The 21,150-nt window shown below is 35.7% G+C and overlaps 1 long non-coding RNA gene across 1 annotated transcript in view; it reads left to right on the top strand.

Annotated features, from left to right (window-relative positions):
- LOC126514326 (uncharacterized) overlaps positions 1-20,519 on the top strand; it is a 78,108-nt gene extending 57,589 nt beyond the window's left edge. Inside the window, exons 2-3 of the long non-coding RNA XR_007595552.1 lie at positions 8,486-8,605; positions 17,630-20,519. This is a non-coding gene — a long non-coding RNA (uncharacterized lncRNA). The remainder of the gene's footprint in view (positions 1-8,485; positions 8,606-17,629) is intronic.
- Positions 20,520-21,150: the final 631 nt, after the last annotated feature.

The raw sequence follows: 21,150 nt of genomic DNA on the forward strand, positions 1-21,150 counted from the left end.
AAACATTTACTGAGATTCTAAAGATTCTCTACCAGACATTAAAATTCTAAAGGACATGTTTCCAATTGTCCTGATACTCCACCCTCCATTAAAAAGAACACTAGTCGTTCCTTAAGCTCTAAACTATGCTTAAAATAGCTAATTGGCTTGGTTTCATGTTGTAAATGTGATATCGTAAAAGGGAAGTTGATTGGGAAATTAATGATATGAATTACAAATTTACTCTTTCAGGTGATGTGAGAAAAATGTTAACAATAACTTGAGCTAAGGAATGGAGTCATTTAGCTCAGGCCATTTCTGAACAGCAGCTCCTGGAGAGAAATGACTATAGCCCTGCAGCCTACTACACAAGTCGCTCTGACCTCATTGGAACTGCATCGTCAGCACCAGGCTGTGAGCTTTACTCTTTCTCTCTCGTGTTCTGCTTAAGCTTGCAATATATCTACTGCCTTGGAAACAGGACAAAACTGATTTGGCTTCAATTGGGACAGACTGACTATAATAAAATCACATGTAGTATATATATATATATGTAATATATATATATATATATATATATATTATATATATACTATTACCCAGCCAACTATGCTAAATAAATTTTCAACTACCTTTCAGTATTTCACCATGAGGAAGAAATTTATTCACTCATTTTATTTTATTTTTATTTGAGGACAATAACCATAAAATACTTGTTTCAGCAAGCCAATTCCTATCTTGCTTAAAATGACATTTTTAAGTTTCCCACAAACATGTGTAGCTGATTATTCTCTATATTGTAGAGTTGTTGACAAATAGAAAAATATTCTGTAGACAATCATTTTTAATTACAATGTGAAGTGAACACCTTCTTCATTGTTTTCTGCTTGTTTCTTTGTAATTTTGAGACAGAATGACTCTGTGTCTACTGCTCTTCAACTTCTGATTCTCCTGCCTCTGCGCCCAACCATTGGCGATCCCACATGTGAACCTTGCTTCCTTCAGGATAACTTCTTTTGGGGAAATCACCCGTGTTTCTGAAGAAATGTGTCCCTGAAGATGTCAATCACAGGATGCGGTGCTCAGTTCCCTTTTACTGCTCTCTGCTCCATCCCACACACAGATAGTAGACGTGGTGAGACTTCAGCCTGACTAAAGCAAGAAGACTCCAGTTCTGGCCTCTTGGGAGAAAAACTGTACATTGTGTGGGGAAAAATTCTTTTTAAATTTTGAGTGTAATGTATTATCATATACTAATCGGCATGCTAGGCATCTGTAGTGATACATTGCAACTACCTTATCTTCCCTAGAGTATATATTTATTTATGATGTTTTTGTGAATGTTTTAACCAGGAAAATGACTCATAGAAAGTGGAAAGCTATGTTTTTCCCTGTGCATTTCTTTCCCCAGTGGCATCTCATTCTTATGTCTCTGTATTACATGGCATTGTCCTTCACAACTCTTGAATTCATGTTATGAGACATATAAAATATGTATAAATATATGCATAAAATACATATCCTTGCTACAATTTCCCTCCCTTTCTCTCAGTCCCTCTCCTCCATGCCTGCTCTGTTCTCATGCCCAATTCACTCCTCCTCCTTTTCTGTTCAGGAAAGGGCAGGTCTCCCATGGATATCAACAAAACATGCCATATCAATGTGCAATAAGACTAAGCACCTCCCCATACCTTAAGACTGGATAAGATGACACAGTATGAGGTGCAGAGTCCCAAAAGCCAGGAAATAGTTGGAGACAGCCCCAGTTCCCACTGTTAGGATTCCAACAGCAGTCCCAGCTACACAACTGTAGAGTACATATATGCAGAGTTCTAGGTCAGGTCCATGAAGGCAGCCTGGTTGATGTGTCATTTTCTGGAGTCCTATGATCCTAGGTTAGTTGATTTTGTGGGTTTTCTTGAGGTGCCCTTGACACTTCTGGCCACTACAATTCATTCTCCCCGTTTCTGCAGGATTCCTTAATCTCTGCCTAAAGTTTGGCTGTGGGTGTGCATCTTCTCTGATGACAATTGTGTTAGACACCAGTCTATGAGCACAGCAGAATATCGCTAGGCACCATTACATTGTCTAAGCAGTCTTCTCAAATTGGACAGTTCTTTTCCTCGAGAGGCCATAGATAAAATTTTATGATGGAGAGGGATAGAGGAAGACATCTAACAACAACTTCTGAGATCCACAAGCAACCTACTGCCATGTGTGTAGATATATACACACATAAGCATGCATACATTTATACATATAAATGTACACATAGAAAGACTCTACTGTCATAATGGCTGTCTCTCACCCACAATACATGCTTACCTCATGCCATTCATTGCCTATCACAGTGCTAGCCACATGTGAAGACTTGGTGGATTACTAAACTTTAAAAGTTAAAAAGAGCATCAATTTGAGAAAGAAATGTTTTGATGGGTCCGAAGGAAAACTAGAAGGAAGTTTTTGGGGTAAGTACAGTCAAAATGCATTTGTTGAAAACACACACACATACAGATAAACACACACAGACACAACACATGAAATTTTCAATGACTAAATACAAATACTTTAAAACAAAACCATATTTCAAATTAATGCTTGTATAAATAAATGAGGAATCTGCTATATTTGAACAGATATTCTTATTCCATTGAAGGAAATGTTCCATTTGATAGAGCTAGAGAAAATTAGATCAATTTGTGATCTATGTAATAATATAAAAATAAAATTTGATTATTTATTGTTAGATATTTATAGCTACATTATGTTAAATTAGAATGCATTATCGGTTGGGTGGTAGGTGCCATGTCTCAAAAATGATCTATTAAATCATTTTAATAAGGTAAGCATGTTTTACTTCGTACTCATAGACCAATCTATTAAAATGAGTACATAAGCAATTGAGAAACAAAACTTACATCAGAAGGAAGAGTTATATAAGGTAGTTTATTTGCCTGTGGGTACGTGGCTGATTAAAAACTCTAAAGGATAAAGAAGGAAAATGAGATACATTTATGACTACTGTCACAACTGGTTTCAAAGCTTTTTATGAATGGCTTATTTGTGGTGTTCTTAGTTCCATGCTTTATAAGGAATGTATGGAAGTTCCAATGTGCCCCACAAAGTGTTATATTTAAATAAAGCCCCAAGAGCCTTCTAAGCAAGAGAGAGCCCATAGTCGTTGTTGCACTGTTTCTCTGTTGCCAAAGCTTGGCTCTAAAACCTTCTAAAGCAGCTTCTGTGCATTAGTTTTAAATTTTGAAACAAAGTTCATTTATTTCATTGCCTGGTTTTATCTATTCCTGATGACAGATGGGAGATTGTGCATTTCTTCTTAGGATGAATATTTAAAACAAACACAAATACAGCATTTCCTTGAAGAGCAGCTAAAATGGGACACAGACCACTCTTTCTCACTTACCCTTTCCTTTTCCAAGTCCAGTCTGACTTTCCTCCTTCTATCGCAAGAGGTTTTGACCTATTATCACAGAAGTTTAGGATAATGCACACATCCCATTTGAAGATGACATTTCTGACAGGTTGAGTTCCAATCCATATGAATGCCCCGTAAGACTGATACTGAGTCTGTAGCCCTTTGCTCAATGATTATAATGGTACAATCTGTCCTTTTCATAGTTCCTGCAGCTGTTGCTTCTAGCCCTAAACTCTACTGATTTTAAAAATAGAATAATTGTTTCTTTATAAAGAACGTCTGGCTGATTTTGAAAGTTCTGACAAATTTTCATTTTCCCGTATCTGGTGTCCAAATTCTGGGTTATTTTGGAAAAGCTTCATTCTCTTAAACAGTATGATTTTTTTGGTATGGTTTAAAAATTGCCACTATAACCTTTATTCCATTTGTTTTCATGTTTAAATGTGGTAATGTGGTTAATGAGGTACACTCTTTTGGAGTTAGAGGTAAATTTTTGAGTATTTGAGTTTGACAGGCAATGGGGCCCTGGAGTGGGTGGCATCACTAGAGGAGAAAATGAGGTTCAGGGCATTATTGAAGTGCTCAATCTGGCCTAAAATTTCTTCCAAAATCACAATGCTGTCTGGGAATTGTCTAATCCCAGTTTAGATTTGTGATGACTTTTCCTTTAGAAGCAGCCCAAAAGAGCAAGTAACCAAGTGTATCTGGTTATTCATTCTCTGGATCTAAGTGCTTCCAGAAATCAACAGATTCTGTTTACTCCCTGTCCTATTTATCCCCACTCGCCTATTCCCCTCAGTGGAAACCAGCAAACAAGTACAGGTTTGACCAACTACGCAGAGTCAGTTTCCGTCAAAGCAGGCCCAACCATCTGAAACTTTCCCTTAGCCATTGGAATCATGAGAAACAACTGAGAATCTTGTTCATTTGTTTGCTCTTGTTTTGTTTTGGGTATACTTATATCTATTAAAAATTAAATAAGAAGCTCATCCCCGGGAGAGATCAATTCTCTCTCCCAGCAGTCATTTAGCTACCTTTAGCTCACTGTCTAAGGACAGGTTCCTCTTAGGTTTTCCTCCTTCCATGTCTGTATGCTCACTCCTTGAGACAGTGCACGACCTGTGATATAGATTAACCACTCCCAGGGGTGAGCCCCAGTATTGAGTGTCCAAAAAAGAGTTGTCAGCCTTGAAACTAGAAGCATACAAACAGCAAAAATTAACTTTAGGTTGTATTTATAGATTTTGTACATAAAGGTATACATATGAATGTCTATGTAAATGTGTGCTTAACAACGTTAATCAAAGAAAAAGAGTCCATAAGTTTGGATGGCGAAGAACATGGGAGGAATTCAAAAGGAATTAACTTGGGAAGTTTAAGTGAGGAGAAGGTGAAGAAACATTATGTAACTATGTAAAAACATATTTGAAAATTAAAAATAAATTAAATAGGAAAAGAATACATCAACTCTTTGTACCTAGACAGTAAAGCAAAACACAGTATTCAGCTTCTTCATTACAACCTGCCCTGTTTTTAAAACTCTGATGAAGGCGTTAGTAGAATACTTCTCTCAAGAACCCGAATGGGACTAGGTTACCCCTCACAGTGCTAGGAATGTAACTCTTCATCTTTCACATGCTAGATAGGCCGTCAGTCACTGAATCACAGACACACACTTTAATATCCTGACAGTGGACTCGCCTTCAATTTGATTTTTGCTCTTAGTAAAGTTTGGGAGGAAAAATTTTTTTTTTTTTTGGTTTTTCGAGACAGGGTTTCTCCGTGGTTTTGGAGCCTGTCCTGGAACTAGCTCTTGTAGACCAGGCTGGTCTCGAACTCACAGAGATCCGCCTGCCTCTGCCTCCCGAGTGCTGGGATTAAAGGCGTGCGCCACCACCGCCCGGCGGAAAGATATTTCTTTACCCATGATTTCTCCATAGAATCAGTTGAAGCCCAAGTGGTTAACTTTGTCTGACTTCTCAAATGGAAGACTACAGGGCCAATTGCTAAATGAAGATGTTCTGATCATTTAAGATCAATGCATTCAATACAGAGACATAACATGTTTTATATTTCATATTTGGTACACATGGAAGAGATGGAGACAGGGACACAATTCATCTGGGAAAAATGCCAGACTCTGTTAAGAGACTTAGAACATGCAGCTTTCTGTGTAGTTGGATTAGGGAATGTATACTTTGTGTATACTTTTTTCCGTGTCTCTTATGAGAAATAAACTGTATTTTTCATGAATTCTTCTCCATAAAATAATAAGGTTTCTCTTCTTTTGTATGTACCCCTTGCATATATATCTTCTACAGCATCCTCCTTAGAAACTGTAAAATCAATTCCATGCATTTTAAATTCTTATGCCATTTTCCTTTTGTAACACAGATCTTAAATTCCATGTTTGCATTGTAAAACTGAAGAACTTATTTGTTATAACATGTAACATCAAACCTTCAAATGACCTGGAGATAGGGACGATCTTTTCTACGGGGCTGTGTGTTGCCATGCATTTCCTTGACAAGATTGCTATGTTCAGTCCCAGGGTGCTACCTGAGACTTGAAGCACATTCATAGCCCCTCTGGTTTCAAGGATTTTGTGAGAATTGTGAACCCTTGATTCTCCTCCTCCTCCTCTTCCAAAGTTTATTATTCATGTTCTGATCTATGGTTGTCAATTGCAAGGTTTGTGTTAATATTTAATTTTTCACTTGTTAATATTGCATCCCTATAACACCACGAGTATTTCCCCCCTTTTAGACCTATGGGAAGAAGCATGGAGAGCCACCTGTTTAAAGGAGGAAGCAGGAGGAGGCCTCACTTGATCTAGCAGAAATTGTCTGAACCTGAGCACTCAGCTTTGACATTTAACTTCTGCATTTTGAAAGCTGACCCGAGGACAGAAAAGTTGCCTTAATCGTGTGTTATTTCATAATTTAGATAGGAAAAGAATTTGTCATTTTTTTCGTTACAGTCCCTTCATCTCTGACATTTCTGTCCTTCTGCTCAAACAGCGAAGACAGAGCCATGAAAAGCATTTGCACTTACTTGAAAACCCCAGCTATATTTTGGAATATCTGCTATTATAATTAATCTTGGTGAAGAGTTTAATGAACATTCTCATCCTAATGTAATTAAAAAATGATCATTCCCAATAAAAGAAGGGGAAAGGTTATTTAGGTTTCTTTCTAGTGAGAGAATTTGTGGAGGATTAGTATCTGTTATATGAGCCTACATGTTGTTACATTGTGCTATATAAGGAAACACACCTGCTATTTGAATGAAAATTACCATGATCTTGAATGTCCTGGTAAGTTTCCGTGTATCAGTGTACAAACTGATACTACCTCATTTATAAAATTGTATATTTTTATTAGCAAGCATTAATAATAAAACACTTGCCCATTATATAACAGAGAGTAAAATCAATTTTTATTAAAATGTTGAAATATATAATTAAAATAGTTTTATTTTTAAGTGCTCTGAAAATTCATTTGCTGATTTCATCCACTTGCACGCAAATTTTAAGATGCCATTATTTTCTACCGCTATGTAATACTACATTGTGTAAATGCACCACATTTTCTGTATCCATTCTTCAATTGAAAGGCATCTAGGTTGTTTCCAGGTTCTGGCTATTACTAATAATTCTGCTATGAACATAGTTGAACACATATCCTTGTATGATTCTTAATTGTACATACAGGACTGTCTATTTAGGAGTCTTGTCACTATGGAATACAAGTGTTAATTGTCTAACCCTGAGATCTGTTCTGTTTTTAAGCATATGGATATCACAAGGAGGTGGAAAATTATCACTGAGATAGGCGGTGGCAGGTTGGATCACCTTTGGATCATATCATATTCCTAATAACTTTAGTGAGGTAAATACTTTGTGACTATGAGCTGTAAGTATGGTAAAAGATTCAGAAAGCTTCATGGTGATGAGTCATAGATAGTCTTGTTTGTACTCCAAGTGAGGTTCTGATCCAATTATGTTTCATTTCCAGACAGTACACACCTGGTAGGTTGGCTTATTTACTGACATCTAAAGTAATAGTTTAGTCACACACAAAGGAAGCTAAAAATTTTGGATGTGTGTATATTGCTTCTGAATTGTTTCAGAAACTAAAAACACATCTCCTCATGAATCCAATATTCAATAACTAGTGCTCACTCCTTTGTAAAAGGTTCATTCGTCACAGTATCCAGAGCATTTGATTTAAGCAAAAGCGTAGACAAAATCTATTCCCCACGTCTGTCGTGTCGCATACACCATTTCTCGAATCACTGAAACACATACACATAAAACTTAGGCTTCGAAAAACCAAAGCACTTCCCACTGGATGTTAAATATTCTTTCCAACATACCATTTGTAAATAAATCCTTGTTCTATTATATAGATTCAGAGAGCTTTCTTTTTTTTTAAAAAAAAGTGCTACAAAACTTTTTAGCAGCTCTTTGGATTCTTCTCAGAGGACAGACAGAGAAAGAAGACATAGGTTCAAGCCTTATAAATCATTCAACTTGTTCATTACAGGTGGAACCAGACAGACACCTCCGTCGAAAGATCTTGTGTACAAATTTCATAAAACATTAGTTTTCTTTTTGTTGTAGCTTTCTCCGGGTTGTCTCATTGAATATATTTTTCATTTCTAAAATATATGTTCTTGCATTTTTCCTATATGTGAAAGATAATAACTTTAATTAAAGGCAAAAAGATTCTAGGTCTATAGTTATACACAAACTCATGCTTGCTTTATACATTTCTGAAATGAATAACTTCTAACCATTAGTTATCATTACTTCCTCTAGACTGTGTGTGACTTGTCAAAAGATAAAAATTTTAAATTTTTACTTCAAAGCTAAAGATTTTATTAAATATAATTTTGAAAAAATTTTATGGTTTAGATCTTGACTGTCTCTAGAAAGGCCTAAGGGTTTAACTTGCATCTCAAGAGATGTATTGGGAGTTTGTCTAGATTTAGGGGGTGGCCCTAATGGAACGTCTTTGGGTCACCCTAGGAGGATAAATGAAACATCAGCTCCTTCTTATTTCTTGTTAGACCATTGCTCATTTGGAGAGCTGCTTGCCTCACTGAAAACTCTCTGCGGTCCCCTCTGACAACTTCACCAAAGGCTTAACAGCAATGGGCCCTAGGATTATAAATTTGACTGCCTAAAATGTGAGTATAGTCATTTTATTTTTTTAAAAGAGTTGATTATGTCTGGGACACCGTTATAATAATGGAGAGTTACCTAACACAGTCACCATGTTAATGAGATAATGAGAACTGTAGTCATAGAAATAGAGGCTACTTATACGATAAATTGTTATAGGTTCTCAATCACAAACATTCATTCATACACTAACCCTGCTGAATATCTACTTCATGATCCACAGAGGCTCATCATAAGCCTGTCATTGAAAGCTTACCTTAAAAAGACAATAGAGTTATTTGACTGTATCAGACTGTGTCCTATGGGAATTGATACATATCTCAGTTATGAATTTTTTTTGTCTTACAGTAAGATTTCAGGCAGCAATTGTCCATTTATTTAAAGAGCATGTGATATACTGACATATGATGTGTCTTAAGATTGCTTATGACAAATAAATTCATTTTTCAGCAAAGGGTCTGTGACTGAGTGTTTCTCACAGGGAATACATGTATACTTTCAAAAATTCCACCACTCAGGAACTGCTGTCCTCAATGGTATTGCCTAGCTGACTTAGTTATACTTTTCTATTGCTCTGAAGAGATATGACAACCATGGCAACTCTTATAACAGGGAGCTTTTAACTGAAGATTTTCTCACAGTGAAACTACCATGGGTGTTAGTCAATGACCGACACGACAAGAACCGGGGAGTGACGGTGCTATAGCAATGGCAGAGAGGATTACATCCTGTTCATCAGGCATCAGAGAAAAGGAGAAACACCAGTGCATATTCCATCCAATAAGACCATGCATTTTCTCACAAGCCACACCTTTCCAAAATAGTTCATCAAATGGGAGTAAAAGTGCAAATTTCTCATTCAAACCACCACCTTAGTCAATAAAAGGCAGAATGCATTCTTTATATGATGTTTATACTCTGCAGGGATTCGTGCCATTTTCTGTGATACAAGATTCACTATTCAGAGTGAACTGGTATATAATACACTCACTGTCCTTCATAGATGTGAGACCAGTCACAGAGTTTCAAGGAGCAGCAACAATCAACAGTCCTAATGTCTGAGGCTTACATTTTTAAGGCTTTCTAAGTTATCATATTAAAATTCACTATCATATTAAGTTATCCTTCCTTATCATATTAAAATATCCATAACTTAGGGGATATTTGCAAAGTGTACAGTATGGAGTTGTTGCCCGTGTGTCACCCTGTGCATCTTTCTATGTACGATGATGAAGAAGGGGCTGTATTCTGTGTAAGGAGTGTAAAATAACATCACCTGTACTTGATGAGATGCTTTATGAATTGTTTCCCCAATTCTCTCCTATGGTTTTCAGTGTGGTGGTTTGAATGAAAACATCTCTCATAGGCTTATACATTTGACTGTTTAGTCCCCAGTTTGTGGAACTCTTGGGAAGAATTATTATAAAAATGTGGCCTTGCTGGAATTGATTTGATCTTATTGGAAGAGGTATGTGCTGGGGATGAGCTATGAGGTTTCGAGGTCCATTCCAGTCTAAGTCTTAGTCTTTCTGCTTGCTGTCTGTGGGTCAGGATGTAACACTCTCTACTGCTGCTCAGGCACGATGCCTGTGCGATTCTCACCATGATGTTCATGGACAAGATCTATAAAACCATTAAAAAGCAATTAAATGCTTCATTTTATATGTTGCCTTTGGAATGGTGTCTCCTCACAGACATAGAACAGGAACTAAAGCATCAACTATACCGCAGAATAAGAATAAAAAAATTCCCGCCTATTTATTTTACTAATTCTTCTACTGGAGGTCACAAGAACTCACTTGTTCTATGACAGGCACTCTGGATGAGCTTGGGACTCAAGGTGTAGACATAGGAACCTCCACTTCCTACAACTTGCAGGCATCTATTTGCTGCTGGGCATTCTTTTCACTTAGTTCTTGGCTCTGTTGGGCTACAGACAATAATTACAAAAGAAGGAATACCAAGGCAGGGAGAAAACAATAAAAGACATAGGAACACCACAAAGACAGAAAATGAAACCACACTGGGATTTCAAGATCTCAAATCTGAGATATAGCATAATTTCTAGGAACCATTAGGCCAATCTCTTAACATAATTTTGTTTCTGCTTATATACTTCAATAAACATTACATTATTTTTAAATAATACTGATTTTTACTTCTTGCTATAATGTTACATTGCTTTTGAACTGATGGATATAGGTTTAAATTATATTTTATTTGAAATCAGACTACTAAAGGCAATAAATTTAAATATTTATTCTAAGACAGGAGAAACTTGAGAATGAAGATCCATTCTCTATCTGTATGACATTCCTTCCTTTTACTATAGTCAATTTCTTCAAACCTTAATATATGTTTGCTGACTTGTATTAATTGAATTAACTAACTATTGCTCATTGATTTACCAAAGCAAACAAAATCATTATGGAAACTACTACTGATAAGCTGTTTAAAGACAAATCAATATATTGTAGTATATATATATATATATGTTTATACAAATTTATGTTTATAAAAACAAAACAAAAGTTTAAGTGTCCAGTTCCTGTATTTCTAGCTTAAAATAAATAATTTAAGGGAAACACCTCTTAGCAGCAATGACCTATCACTTTATTATTAAAATAAATCATTATGGCCTGACAACTGCATGAGAAACTTGGTCAAAACCAACAGAGAATATAAGTGGATGTCTTGCCAAAATCACAGGATTGTGAAATGAGAATTGGACTTATCCCAGAGAAACATGGCATGGGTTATCAGATGGACAAACAGCGCTTCAATGTGAAGTTTCCCTCAGTCTTGATGTTAGGGAATTATGTACATAAGAATATAAACACTCTTTTCTATCTGACCTTCTGCACAACAAAGCAGAACTAAGACCCGGAAAATCCTTTATCATGTTTGTGCTTGACCTATGTTCTACCTAACTGTTTCCAGCCACATAATGTAGTGCATTCAAGCTTTACTTGGGATGTATAATGTCACTTGAAATCAAAAGCATCTTATTTATGGCCAGTTAGCATATCAAAAATATTAAAATAGTAGTAAAATCAACAAGACACAAAATCAATATTTTAATTTTTAGTAAGCAACTATTTTACTTTAGTGCTTATCCAAATAGAAGGTGAGAACACATAGTGTCAGAAATACAAATGCATCCATAGTCACCTTGTATAGGTTGTAATATTTTTATCTCAAATCTGAGAGACTGTTAATATTCTGAATACAAACATTTGTGAATAAAATATAGGAATAAAGTTTCTAAAGAATGAAACTTTAAATTCAACTCTCTGATGATGTTTTGTTTGTGATGTAGCAAAGAAAGCCTGCCTGAAGCTCAGAGTGCAGACCTAAGCCACTATTCAGCCTTAGAGACCAGGCAGTGCTGGTACACAACTTTAATTCCAGCACTCAGGAGGCAGAGGCAAATGTGAAATTCCCAAAGAATCAATCAAAATTATGCTTACAATTTAAAAAATGAAAATTCAGAAGGAACAATGCATTTTACAAAGAAGGCAGAAGACTAATTGTGAAATATAACATCCAAGCTAAAATTAGGGCTGGAAAATTTAATTTGTTAAAATAATATATGGTTCAGTATTATGGAATATTAACACTAAACTGTTTAAATCTAACTAACTGCTTATATTTACTGCTTATGAATTGATGTTGCTTTTCACATGAAAAGTTGTAACTTATAAAAATATATGAATGATGGTCAAAAAACAAAGTTTCATTTACACACATGGAAGGCAGTGGATGCTACTTTCCTTGGCAGCCAGCTATAGGCATGGTTTTATTAAGACAATTATGTTATACTGGAAAAATGTACTTAAATTATTGCAAATTGTATCCATTAAGTTCTTGCTAGTCATAGAAACACAAAGCAGATCACAATATGCACTAATCGAGTACTCAGTAGCAACTGTTTTACTGCATGTATGCAATGTGCATTTGCCCCAAAACATACTATATACTTTAGATGTATCATATAATTAAAAGAGCGAGCACTTAATCAGCTAATGCTAAGATTAGAATTTGCAATACTGTGTAGGCTAAATATTGTACATCTCATAACTAGAATGGTAGCTAAAATTATACTCCTTTAATTTATCAATATTTTATTTTGTTATCATCTATATATACATGGATGCTGATAGTGGAGTTAGTACAAATAATATTTAAAATGTTGTGAATGCAATACGGAGAAAAAATAATGATAGTCTATTTTAACTTCATCTTAGAACAACTTGAGCCTCTAGAGTATACACTCACATTATGCTTTGAAAAAGAATCAGTCATGTCCTGAAAGAGGTTATTTGCCAAGTTCATTTAAGTGATACTTCTATGGAGTGAAGTTGGGATTTACAGCTAGGCCTACAAATTATATAAATTTTCTCAAATGTTATTTCAAGCATGTAGCCCTAGAGGTCACTCAATTTAACTGTCTCATGAAGTTATAATAATTGATTATAGTGGAAGTCAAATGGCTAGCACTTGGAACTCATAGCCATAACTGAAAGCCATTAAGTACATTCACAATGTCAGAGTCAATTGCTTTTGGAGGTGCTATTCCTGTTATCATGTTGATCAAAAGGTAATGGGAAGTGACAAGCAATATCACAGACACTCCATCGTAAACAAAATATTCTTCAAACACTTAAGTGAGCATGGTGAAATCCCGCTTTCATAACCCACCAATCCTTTACCGCTTTCAGAAGCATTGCTGTTTTATAGAAGCAAATCTTCCCCTAAGGATTTTTGAATCAAAACTGATAAACTGCCTGAAGAATAAAAGCAAAAAAAAAAAATATTGGTGTAAAAACCAGTTTACGGAGCCTACTTTCAAATGCAGCTTACATTTTTTTTCTGGTTGCTTTTTAAATATAAATAAGAATACCTGTGATGTGAATATAGAATCTTCTTCTTGATCATATCATATATTTTCTGGGCCATAAGAATTTATTATTTTTTCCTTGCCTGGAATGACTACCTTCTGCTTCTTGTCCCTGAACAGCACCATGCCATATTTCATAATTTCCCTTGAATATTACATTCCTGTAGTTGCTTTATCTAAACTCCTTTACTCCTAAATGGTGGGTTTTATTTAAATTTAATACTTTAACAAATTATGCAACTCATTTCCCACATATACAGCTTGCTCTGCAAGAACAGAATTGAACTAATATTTCTTCTTTCTCAAGGCCACTTGCCAATTCCCCAATCCACTTTCTGTTTGATCAATTTGCAAGTGATTATACCACTTTATATGTGTGGATGTTGACTACAGACTGAACTTTTCTCCTCCCAAAATTCTCTTGTACTCTGGCCAATCAGCATTTTATTAAAATACAATTGAGAGGGTACAGACTATTGTCTGACAACACTATATCTCTCCAACTTCTAGCTTCTATGTGTCTAACCTAACATTCCTCTGGCTGTTCCCTGTAGACAACTCTGTATAGACATTAATGTAATATTTGTGTAATACAGAATTATCTCTTCTTAAGGTATGTGATGAGAAGATCTGCAAAAAAAAAATGACAGTATACAATAACACCCACAGGTTCTTAGTACCAGGAGCATGATCTTTGGAGTCATCTTTCTGCCACACTAATCTAAATATCTTATACTAAGTGGAAGAGGGACTCAGAGTCTTGCATATAGTTTCTAATATAACCCAAAAGAATCAGCTTCTGGGCTGCTAGTAGGGTTCAGAGAAAAACATCCACAGAGTCACAAACTTAGGACTTTTTTAATATGAGGGATGTTCAATGTTTTTAGTACCCCTAGAGCTTATTTGTGACGATAATGACCTTCATGTTCCACACCTGATGACATGGGTTTGATTTCTAAGATCATACATCACATTCATAAACACGTTAATAATAAGGAAAATTAAAATATTTTGAATCAAATAACAAGGTTAGGTGTTAAATTTCTTCTTAATTTAAATGTGAATATCATTAACTACAATTTAGCATATATACAGTACATGTTGGGTGCGAGTTGCTAGGCTTCCTTGAGCTCCCTTATTCCCCAGAGAAAGGTGAGTGCACTCTTTCCATTCTGTAGCCCCCATGATACAGGACAATCCAGCCCCACCATGCAGGACAATCGGACATGATAGCGAATTGAGTCAGTCCAGGAACTCAGTTTATACTGTGAGCATCTGCTTATAAAAGTTAAGCAATGTCCTGTGATGTGGGGGTACCTCCAGCCAATGAGAGACAGCTAAACCCTCTCTTTGGCTGGAGGGGCAGCTACCTAAATTTTGCTATCTCATCCTCATTCAAACTCAAGCCAGGCTTTTCTCTGTCCTATAGGTCTTGAGGTAAAGGCCCTGAGATAATTTTGGCCCAACATCTCCCCTTTTGTTTTTTATCCCACCCTCTACCCCAGTCACCAGACCAGAATAGCTACCAAAAAGAGAGTATGGGTCAAGGTCACCCTTATCCAGAATTTTGGCCTAGACACCTCAAATTAAGAGTTCATCCATGGGGTGAGTTGTATTGAGCCTATCATAATGTACTTGAAGGACCATGAGTTGTACCTGTTGTATCTGTTTTTGGAACGCTTCTTTCAGTCTTTGGAAACCACATGGGGCAAAAAGATCAATAAACAAATAGCCACCAGTCCAAGTAGGGAAGAGATGAGTGTAGTAAGCCATGGGGACCAATTAAACTAGGTCTCATAGGGGGTCCTTGACTTAAATGAATCAATATCTTTTCTTAACTCATCTAGGGTTCTTGTAACTATCCCAGAAGCAATATTTTTCCCCAAGTGTGCTGCAAATTTTTCCCTTTTCCATAAACAGTAAGTCTAAGCCTTTCCTATTTTATAAGGTTACCCTTGCTGAGGAATTCAAAGACTATTGTAAATAATGTAATGCAGACTCTGCATTTTCTAATTATGTCCAGCCCAGTCTGCTCAAATCCCCAGGAAGAACAATAGTAATCAAGAGACCCCTCAGAATTTCTGATAGTGGAGGCAGTCCAGTTGCTTCCTGAGCATACATAAAAGGGTGTCTGCAGGGAGGCTTGTCTCCTAAGGACATGAGAACACCCAGGCTCATTAGGGTAAGATGCCTGGGGTAAGGTGTACACCTGAAAGCCTCCACATTCAGGTCTATCTTTGATCCCCTAAATCCATTCTCCCATACCCATCTCCCATGCACCAAACTGCAGAGGTCAAACATCAGATCAGGCCACCATGTCCAGGGTGTCATCATCCGAGAAGTCTGGTTTACAATCTTTCCAGTGCCAGCACTCAACAAGATTCACGTCACCTTTGTGGTTGGTGGGGGCTTGCTGCCTGGACCTTGGTCCCCATGAGAAGAATTTACATGATTGTTACTGGGAGGGCCATCTGAAATAGATAAATAGGCAACCCTCTCCTCAAGGGTTAATGTTCTGGCTTCTATGTGTAGTTTTGGAGCCTGTCTTGATACTCCATCTGTAGATCAGGCTGGCCTCAAACTCACCAAGATCTGCCTGCCTCTATCTTCTGCGTGCTGCAATTAAAGGAATGAGCCATAATCACCTGGCAAGCAATGAATTTTTAAGTACACTCAAATTTAGCTTATATTAGCTTTAGAAATAGAGAATCTGAAATTTCTTATATAAAATGTTCTTCAAAGATGAGTCAAAGAATGAAATCTGTGATGTTAACAATGCAAATTGACAACACCTTTTATAATTTCTGCAATTTTGTGAAGATATACTTGATCAAATTAACATAAATTATTTTGAATACAAGTTTTTAACACAATATTACAAAATTATGCAAACAGTTGATTGTGCCTTGAATGTATTATATTGTACTTATATGAAGTAAAATGTTACTCTTCCAAAGGTACTGTTAAATGTATGCTGAGGTGTTATAGAGTTCTAATTAAATTAAAAATACATGCTCTAACCCTTAAGACAGCTCTTGTACTACAAGCAAGAAAACAATCCACACAAATTTGCTCATTTAATGATCATTTATTGATATAAAATAATCATTTATTAATAGGTCTAAGCTTTCAATATTATTTTACATCATTAGAAGTTATAGATTATGATGGAAGACTTATTTTTTAGTCTCAGAGTTAGCTAAACCTAGAATGTATACCTACGCTAACAAACAAAATTGTAATGTCAGCTTTATATACAGCTTTATCCACAATTAAGGACATAATACTTATAAATCACTGGGTTGATTATCTACAGTCTAATACATATGTTTTACTACTATCATTTTTAGTGGTTAAGATATGACAAAAGGAAATGACTTTAATGGAGTTAAATTACAGCAATGCAAAGCATAGCTCATCATGCCTTATCCAGCGTGAGTATAGATACCAGAGGAAGCTTAATGGAGGTTGTGAAATGTCAGATTATTTTTGTGATAAGTGCACAGCTATGGCTTTCTAAATTATCTTTCTGTTTTCAGTGATTACATGCATGCCTATCTTTGGTAGATTCTTTGTCATATGTAAATTTTGTATTGCAAAGAAATGTGGAGAATTGTTTTAATTTGCAGATTCCAGGAAAACAAGTTATGAAAAACTTTCAAATTTATACCAAATGAATTAGTTTGACATCTTCACAGAGTGTGGTTTGTGGTATCCATATATAAACCCAGATCTGACAACCCACTCTGACTTTAATAAATGAGCAAAACTGACATTATCAAGTGTCAGGTACATTCACATGCTGTAAAGGAAATCATGAACATTCATCAAGAAATAAAACTCCAAATTTATCAATCACAGAGAACATCTTAACATGATTGCCACTTCTTTGAGATAATAAATATTTCAATAGCCTATAGTCTATACAAGAAACTATATGCATATATACTTCCAATCCAATATGTAAATTACAAAGCAAAATGTAGTACAAATAAAAATTAATAAAGTGTAAAATAGAACCAAGTAGAAAATAGAATGACTTTATGTGCCCTTTTAATATTATAATAGATCTATTGGTACCTTTTCGGTTTTCCTCTATTATGTTTTACATTTTCTTTTCTCTTATTAGCTCATGTGATCATGACCCTATATATGATGGAGAAATAGAAACCTCGTCTGGATTACTACCTTGTATGGAGTCCACCTGTTTTAGTTGCTGAATCAATTTATTATTGGTGACCACTGCCTATGACATTACAGGAAGAGTTTCAGAAAAGATCCTAGGTTTTATGGATATTCTTTGTGTACTCTGCCTGTTTTGTGTGAAATTATGCATCCAGATTGCACATTAATTTTTCAGATTCCTGTGTTCTACTGAAACAATAGCTCAAAAGGTCACAAAGTGGGGTTAATTATCAGTAGAGTCCATCTCTCGTAGCTCCTTTGTTGTGACTTCTTATTCCTTGAGACAGAAGCTGAGTGAACCAGCACTCTCAGTTGAGAAAATAAATAAAATCAAACTAAAGGGAAAAATAAATAAATTCTAGGTGTGTAATCCCTTGCAGTACATGTCAAAACATTTCTTGCCACATTCATCTGGATTTATAAGTCTTGGTTGTCAACAAGTAAAACACAAAATATATTTATTTTTGATGACAAAAAAAATGACATTTTGTACCAAAATACTAACATGAGAAACTCTATGAAAGATGAGGGAAGACTAACTGGAGCAGAATCTTTCTAATAATGGTGATGGCTGAGACTAATTTATTTTTGAAGAAGCTTTGGTGTGTGTTGTATCGTGTGTATTTGTGTTTATGTGCATATGACAAGGAAATCATTAAATAGCGTTTATAACCTTTTCTGTGCTAAGTAAATATGAATTAGCACCTCCGATGTTACTGAAAAGATTTACAGATGATAACTAAGTGGCTGTCTTATCAAAGCTGTATACAAACACACACGGTCACAGAGACATCTCTCACCAAATTTGAGTAGTTTTACATAACAATTTTAAGATTCTATTTTCTTTTTGATATTGGAATAATATATTATTATTGCTTACTGACATCTATCAGTTAAGGAGACATTAGAGACTGTATTATGACCATAGATGGACAAATTTATAAGATGCTTCTGTAAAAGGAAAGTTCAAGATGCCTTGAGAGTATAAGAAATTTAAAAATATTTATGTTTGAAATTAATGTCTAAGAAATATGCAATATTAAAATGTACCAGTAACATTCTGTAGATAGAGTAACTGTTTTCAGATATGAATTCACCACCAATAATGATTTTATTTTCAATAAAGAAGGGCATAAGAATATTTGCAAAGAGTTCAATACTATATCATCCAATATACCTCTGACCTCCATTTTATTTCCTCCTCCTTAATTATCACCTTCCCATATTCATTAGTTCATTTATTTTTCCCATTGAGACTCACTAGATTTATCCAGAAATGTCTACGCAACCACAAGAAAGGAAATATTAGCTCCTCACTGGGTAGGAAATTGAAAATAATGTTGCTCTTTCAGGATACATCAGTAGTTAATAATTCAGGAATAAGAAATAACATTTGAAGCTCCTTGCTAATTCATGATGGAATGTTGATAAGCTCAGTTTTGTGTAGCCCATTGCAGTAAATAATAACTGTTGTGAGGTCAAGACTGCATTAGTAATGACACGTTCAAAAGAGAGTATGTCACAGTCCTTTTGTCTAGTTTCGACACCTTGCACTCTGTTCTAGTCTCTCTTGAAGAACCTGAATGTCAGTGGTATAAACATTCTGAATAGTTCTGAGAACTCAGGGGTCAGCTATTCTCAGCACTTTAAGCAGACAAGTTAAACTTTAACATCAATACTTTGAACCAATGTATAGGGGTTATTGCTCCATTTATTTGTCTCTATTTTTATTTCTTTCACTATCACTAAAGTTTTCTTCCCCATGACTCACCACCACAAGCTAATGGATCCAAGTTCAGAACTCAGGGTATTTATGACATTTACTGATTATATAATAAATGTTTTATGAATGGGTTTCTGATCTTTGATAGAACAGTGACAGCTACAATAGGAAGATGAATCTAAAAAATCCTGGAGGTTGATGCATGATAAAATGTGAAGGTGGAGTTAAACAAAGGGGGAAAAGAAAAGAAAAACACTGGAAAGACAGACCAGTGTTGGTTATGATCCCACATTGCAGAGGCTAGCCACTGTTATTACCTTACCTTACAGATACATTTGTTATCTAACTTCTTTCTGTGCTGTTCTAACAAGACAGTGGCAGTCTTGCTCTTCTACAAAAAGAGATTCTAGTCTTAGATTTTAAGTCTCTAATTCACCATATCTTGTGCTTGATCATGTTTCAGCTCAGCTGTTCCTTCTGTAGTTAACTTTTTCTACCTGGGCACATCCAAGCCACTTCAGCTGAATTTCTAAATAAATGAATGAACATTAAAATAATTAACATTACATTGTATTATTCCTTTGACTGACCTTTAGTGGCCTTCATTCCCTTTACTAGCCTTTGAAAATCATTTATATCTACAAATATTCTCGCTTCTAATACCTACTAAATGACCTTCATTCTAAATTCTTACTTATATGAAAGCGCAGTGGCAGCTTCCGTGTGAAAATCTTCTTATTTTATGCAACAGTGAATCATTTTAAGCCATATATTTTCTCATTATTCTATATAGGTTGTCTGATGATAAACATTTGTGCTGGCTAATCTTATGTCAAGGTAGGGTCACCTGAAAGGAGGGAAGCTAAATGGAGAAAAATGACTCTATTGGATTCAGTTGTCAGGCATTTTCTTAATTACTGATTGATGGGGCAGGGCCAAGCCCATTGTAGGTGGTACAATGCCTTTCCTGGTGGTCCTGGGCTCTATGAGAAAGAAGAATGAGCAAGTGGTGGGAAGAAAGCCGGTGAGCAGCACCCTTCTAAAGCCTCCTTCTCAGCTTGTGCTCTGGGTTCCTGCCCTGTTTGAATTCCTTTTCTGACTTACTTTGATGTTGATCACCAATATAGATGCATAATCCAAATAAATCTTTTGTTCCTAAACTTGCTTTGTGTTCACGGTGTTTTGTCACAGCTATAGAAACCCTAACTCAGATCCCACCTCTCCTAAGTCCTGGTGATTACCATCACATGACTTGTAATCTCCTGCTTTCCTTAGTTCAAGTTATCCTTACTTTGCAGGGATGCTTCCTGCTTTTATTTTTTTAATGAAATATTTACTGATAAATATTTTATACATAAAAATGTGCATTTATACAAAATTAATTGTTTTTGATACAGTTAATATATAGGCTTGTAAAGCCATTATAATTCTAGAATTCAAAACATCTTTTTACACCAGGCAGTCCTCTCAACTATCCAGAGAATGCTGCAGAAAAGGAAGCAGAAAGATTGTAAGACTTGAAATTAAGGAGGGGGTCTTATGAGACTTTGTCTTCTGGGGAGGAAAGATTATAGGAGAGAGAGGGGTCAAGGACACTAGGAATCTTGTTATGCCCAGTTGGGTTGATATCACTGGGCCTGCTTATTTTGTTGGGAAACAGAATCAGTAGGTCTATGGGGAGAGGGAAGGTAGAGGGAATTGGGAGGAGTGGATGGAGGAGAAATTCTGGTTGGAATGTATTT

This window comes from Alexandromys fortis, unplaced genomic scaffold, assembly GCF_014885135.2.
Source record: "Alexandromys fortis isolate MF-2015 unplaced genomic scaffold, M_Fortis_MF-2015_v1.1 scaffold_17, whole genome shotgun sequence".
In the NCBI taxonomy this organism is placed as follows: domain Eukaryota; kingdom Metazoa; phylum Chordata; class Mammalia; order Rodentia; family Cricetidae; genus Alexandromys; species Alexandromys fortis.